The sequence below is a fragment of the Trichechus manatus genome, unplaced genomic scaffold (assembly GCF_000243295.1).
Source record: "Trichechus manatus latirostris isolate Lorelei unplaced genomic scaffold, TriManLat1.0 scaffold00017, whole genome shotgun sequence".
In the NCBI taxonomy this organism is placed as follows: Eukaryota; Metazoa; Chordata; class Mammalia; order Sirenia; family Trichechidae; genus Trichechus; species Trichechus manatus.
This window is the reverse complement of record NW_004443953.1, coordinates 24,066,567-24,073,167: the sequence shown is the minus strand read 5'-3', so window position 1 is coordinate 24,073,167 and position 6,601 is coordinate 24,066,567.

The window sequence follows — 6,601 nt, the reverse complement described above, 5'->3', positions numbered from 1 at the left end:
GCTACCACCACTGACTGCTCTGACCAGGATCACAACAGAGTGCTCTGGACAGAGCTGGAGAAGGATGTAGAACAAAATTCTAACACAGAAAAAAAGACCAGATTTACTGGCCTGAAAGAGACTGGAGAAACCCCGAGAGTACGGCCCCCAGACACCCTTTTAGCTCAGTGGTGAAGTTACTTTCAAGGTTCACCATTCAGGCGGGGATTGGACAGCCCCATACAAGAAAACGGGACTAATGAGGCATAGCAGTCCAGGGACAAGAACTAGAAAGCAGAAGCGGACAGGAAGGCTGATGATAAGGGAACCCAAGTTTGAGTTAGGGCAGTGTTGACATGTAGTGGGATTGTTAACCATTGTCATAGGGTAACATGTGTACTAACTGTTTTAATAAGAAACTATTTTGTTCTGTAAACCTTCACCTAAAGTGAGAATAGCAGCACAACTGGAAGAATGTAATCGATGTCACTGAATTGTGCATATAGAAATTTTTCAAATGCTGTATTTTTGGCTATGTATATTTTCACCAAAAAAAAAAGTCAAGACAGGAGAGGGTTGACATGTTGTGGGGTTGTTAACCAATGTCATAAAACAGTATGTGTACTGACTATTTAATGTGAAACTATTTGTTCTGTAAACCTTCACCTAAAGTACAATAAAAAAGTAAAAACAAAAAAAACATAAAAAGTATTTGGTCTCCTAGGCTATTTACTCTTAACTCTCTGGATTAAAGTTATAAACATTATACTACATCATTGTTTCTACTCACAGAAGTCTGTAATTCCCTGTTGACCACCTGATTTTCTTTTAAAGTGCTCAGCTCTTAAGATACCTCAATATATTTTTTTATATAAACCCATAACCTTGAAAAGAGCACTCATGGCACAATGGTTAAGCACTCAGCTGCTAACTAAAAAGTCAGGGATTCAAACTCACCAGCTGCACCACAGGAGAAAAGACCTGGTGATCTGCTCTCATAAAGATTACAGCCTAGGAAACCCTACAGTGCAGTTCTACTCTGTTCTATAGGGTCGCTATGAGGTGGAATTGACTTGACAGCACACAACAACTTGATCCTTTAACTTAATGGACCCATACACTACTTACAGATACAAAAAAAATGGTAACTGAATTTTTGAATATTTAAACTCATATGCAATTGCATTGTGAGTATTTCACATGGTTTTGTCTGACTTCTCTGATCTTATAATTTGTGGTGAGGATCAAGCTTTGAACAATATAGTAAGTCCTTGGCCTCATGGAACTAAATTCTAGAGGGGGGAGAAAGAAAAAAAAAAAAAGAAAGATGATAGACAAACACAGTAGTATCAGCTAGTGAAAACTGCTGTGCACATAAATCAAAATAAGTTAATGGAATGGTAAATAACAGGACTTATGGCTTCAGAAACAGAGGTCAAGGAATCCCCTCCCCCTCGCTGCCCCCTATGTCAGCTGCAGGAAGTGATATCTGAGCAGGGACCTGACTGAAGTGAGGGAGGGAGAAATCCATGTGAATACCTGAGGAAGAGCATTCTAGGTAGAAAGAACAGCAAGTGTGAGGGCCCTGAGGGTGCTGAGCCTGAAGTGTTCAAGAAACTACAAAGAAGCCATTACTGCTGTAGCAGAATGAATAGTAAAGCATAAATTCATAAATAGTAAACCTTTATTCATTCTGAAAGTATTCACTGCATGCCTACTAAGTCCCAGAAACTGGGATAGAATCATGAAAAAGCCAGATTTGAACTTATCATGTGACGCTCACCTTGAAATAGGGCAACATATCCAACACAATTCACTGAAAAATACATGAAAAAAGTGACAATATTAAAAAGAAAGAAAAAATGTGTTATGAGAACAATAAACAAGAGGACCTTATTTAATTTGGCGGCACCAGGAAAGGCCTGTATGGAGAAGTGGCTTTTAAATTGAGTATTAAAGGAAGAAAAGTTAGTCATGTCGAAGTGAAGGGAGAAGGTGAAGGGAGAAAAACACTCTACCAAAGGAAATGGCACAAATCATGTCCCCATTGTTAGGGAAACCTAGAGGCTGAAGACACCTAATTAATTAGTACTCCATCAGTTATCGGATGATGTCTAGTCACCTTCCCGCCACGTCACTCACCTCCTCTAAGTTGTTTTGCAGACTCTCTGAGAAGCCCCAGACGGGTCCAGATCTAACCGGCTCAGAGTGGTCAGACATGCGCAGACTGAAGAAAACCAACAGACGACCGCAGGCTGCCACGCATGCTCAATGACACGAGAACTCATGTCAAGAAACTAAAATCACTGGTCATACGTTATCGGCAGTAGCCGAGCCCATTTCAAAAGCGAAGAGTCCGTCCACTTCCCGGCCAAGTCTTAGCCTCGCCTCGTAATAAATAATCAATAGTAACTATGAATAATTAAAACTTTCTGCTCCTGCCCACCGCCTTCCTCCACCCCTATATGAATATGTATAAGTATGAAATGTGATTGCTTGCTCAAATCGAGGAACTCAATCTGAGGTCGATACCTCTGAGTTCCCACTTGCTAGCCTGCGAAATAAATTCTTCCTCTCAGAAACAGCGTTTGAGAGTTTGGCTTTTTGCATGCTGAGTGCAGACCCATTAGTCTAGTTTCACCATCTTGATCCATCAAGTGGACACCGAATTGGAGACTGTTTCAAATCCCTTCTGAAAAATTATACTTATATTGTCACTGCACCTGATTTATATCTTTATAACCCAAGTGTCTACCGCAATGCCTAGCACATGATAGATACCCTATGAATATTTGTTGAGTTACTGAATGAATGAATGGATAGAAGGAAGGACAGATGAGTGGGCATTAGAGAGAGGGCCATCAAAAAATACTTTCTAAGGATGTATACAGGCAGTCCCCAGTTACCAATGATATCCATTCCTAAACCTGTCTTTAAGTCGAATTGGTAGGTAAGTCGGAACAAATACTTGAGGTTCTTATTTAGCATCAGTCAAATGTTTGTCTTAGTATATAGTATATATTTTACCTTTCTATGCATATAAAGGAGCCCTGGTGGTGCAGTGATTAAGAGCTTGGCTGCTAGCCAAAAGGTTGGCACTTCGAATCCACCAGCTGCTCCTTGGAAACCCTATGGAGCAGTTCTACTCTCTATGTAGGAATAGACTCAAGGCGGGGTTTGGGTTTTTTTGGATGCATGTAAAACACTTAAGAAACACTTTCAAACAGCGCAGTGTTTTCATGAGCGTCACAAAGTAGTGCGTGCGTGAGTTGTTATCAACCACTGTATTAACTTAAATTTTTAATATACGCTTTATGGAAGTCTGTTCTTAAGTATGAGTTGTCTGTAAGTCAGACGTTCATAAACCAAGAACTGCCTTACTGTAGTCTCAATATTAAAGACTGGCTAGGATTGAGAAGAGAGGGGTGAAGGAAGGGATCCATTCTAGGTGGGTAGAATAATGGGAGCAAGGTTAGGAGAAAGGTGAGAGAAAGCTTTGTGGAGACAGCTCCTTCATCTGGGGTAAAGCCTTTATACAAGAGACTAGTAAACATTAGTTAGATGCTAAAGTTGTTGAGGGAAAAAGGGGAGACAAATACTAATGTCATGGTTTAGTCGTTCAGGTAGAGATGATGGGGGTCAATGGACAACAAGCTTTTACACTTGCATACAGAGAATGTGTGACGTATGGAAAGGTATGAACTGGATTTTATTTTGCTTTTAACATTGTGTGGGTTGATTTATTATGGTTAAATCTATTAAAGGCATAGGAAAGTACTCTTTCTATTTTTTAAATATCTACGTAAAACATTAGGTAAAGGATTTAATTTTTTAAAAAAAATCATCAGGTCCGATATTCACTTAACATTTTAGTATGTATCTACTTATATATTTAGACAGGAATATGGTATGTTTCACAAAAATCCTTTTTGCAGAATATTATTCATAATCCATTAAGATAGCACATTATTTTTAAACATTATGTAAGAAAACAATGTTTCAAATAAAAAAGGTCCAAGAAGTTGCCTGCAAACATAACTAGAAAAACAACCAAATTAATGGAACTCTGAGAATTCTTCACTCTCACCTTTCACTTAAGGACTGAATCTATTCAATTCTGAAAGTTGAATTGTTTTATTTCCTTTGAGTAGTGTAGTATGTTTTAGAAGTTAGGCGACAGGGAAGCTGTTAAAGTGACAAGAACAAAAATGGCAAATTTTAAGTCTGCCAGATTGAAAAGGGAAAAAAAATGTGAACGGAATTGTTACTACACATTCAAGAATCAGAGAATGAATAGGAGACAAATTTAATAAATTCCAGACAAAGTTTGGAGGACACTTAAAAATTGTGGCAGATTATCACACTTCAGTATGAAAATAATAGCTATCTATTTATAGGAAGTCTGGAGAGAGAGAGTGTTTAAGTGGAAAAAATGAAAGTACTGGAATAAGAAATCTCTCTGAGCCTCAATGTTCTCACCACCAAATGGGGAAAATAAAATGTGTCTTGCAAAAACAACTGTGAGCACCAGAGATGAATTAAATAGTATAAGATAAGCACTTGACAATTATTATTACTATTATAATTATCATAGTGTTTGATGCATAAATAAGAGAATTTTTTAAACTATTTAAAAAAAGAAAATGATCAAAATTAGGAGAAACATACAACGTTTGTCCTTTTGTGATTCACTTATTTCACTCAGCATAATGTCTTCAAGCCCCGTCCATACTGTAGCATGTATGAAGACTTCATCTCTCTTACAGGCTGAGTAGCATTCTATTGTATATATATACCACATTTTGACCTGAATTTGGTTGCTAACCAAAAGGTTGGCAGTTCGAATCCACCAGCAGCTCCTTGGAAACCCTATGCAGCAGTTCTACTCTGTCCTATATGGTCACTATGAGTCAGCATTGACTGGTCAGTAACAGGTTAGTCGGTTGTATAAAAAGATGAGAAAACGCAAATGTATAGAGACCAAAATGTATTAGTAGTTACCATGAGCAGGAGGGAGGGGGAAAGGGGATTTATTGCTTATGGAGTACTGAGTTTCTGTTTACAGTGATGGAAAAATTGCATTGATGAAGGGTAAGCTTTGACAGCCAATCATTGTAAGTACTATCAATAAGATGTACACCTGTAAAAAGTTGAATTGGCAAGAGTTGTGTGATAGATATATTTACAACAATGACAAAAAAAGAAAAGAGTACTTGCTGAGGCTGCTTATGTACAACCAAACACCTCATGGAATTTGGTTCCTTGGTTTAAAGCTTTAGGGTTATGGTTTTCTGGAACATTCCAGTTAATTGGCCTAATAACATGCTTAGTGCTTCTGTTCTAACTCCTAGTTAGTTGTGTAGTGCCTGGGGTTCCAAAAGCCTGCAAAGTATAATTGGTCTCTATTCACCTGGAGCAACAGAGGAAGGAGAAACAGGAATAGGAGGGGGAAATGGAATGTGTGGCTAAGTGCCTCCATGAACAACTGCCTCCTTTGCCATGAGACCAGAGGAACTAGATGGTGCCCAGCTACCATTACTGAATATTTTGATCAAAGATTCCATAGAAGAATCCTGACCAAACAGAATTAAATGCAGTACAGAATTCCAAATTCTTATGAACTTTAGACTTTCTGGAGCCGTGGAGGCTAGATGAACCCCTGAAACTATTTCCCTGAGATAATCTTTAAACCTTAAACCAAAAATATACCCTGAGGTCTTCTTAAAACCAAACACAAGTTTAGTTTAAGTGGTAAAAATAAAAAAAAGAAGTCTGCCTTGAGCATTATGCTCTTTTAAGAACTATCTATTTGGGATCAGATTGAAAACAGCAACTCAAGAGATTAAATAGAAACCATAGGGGGCAGTGAGTTTTCATTAACAGAGGAGGATTAACTCAGAAAAAGAGGATGAGAATGTCTGCACAATTCAAAGAATGTAATCAATGTCACTGAATTGTACATGTAGAAACTGTTGAATTAGTGTACATTTTGCTGTCTATATTCTCAACAATAACAAAATAAATAAAAATCTTTTTTAAAAAATTATGGAGAATCATATAAAAAAGTCAAAGAATCAATTTTATCTTAGTAGAGTAAGGAGGAAATTGTCATAAAGGAATCTCTCTTAAATGGCTGTGCATATGTGTTCTCTGGCCCCTTTTCAGAAATACTTGAGTCAAAAGCAAGTTCACAATAGGTGGCCTTGCTGGTTCCCACTAACATGCCCTGTGGGCAGGTAGGTGACATACAAAGAAGGACAGCCTCATGTACATCATGAAGCTTATTCCATGAGCAGCAGGAATATAGAAGAGGCATCAGCAAGTTTTATCTGAAAGACCTGTGAGACCTTACCCTACTTCTAGGTAGAGAAATTGGACACTGCTTAAAATGTCTACCTCTTCTCCTCATTGAAATCCCAGTTATGGTGCAATGGATGTCTTTTATGTGGCCTTTCTAGCTATGGTCTTGTAACTCCCACCTAAGTGATTGGGTAGGCCTTTGCAAATAAGGCAATTGTGACACACCAAAGGGATTGGTCAGTTTTGCCTTAAAAAGAGAGCCAATTCCAGAGCAGAGAGAGGATCCCACCACCGCCAAGGAAGAAGAGCCAGCGTGTCCTTT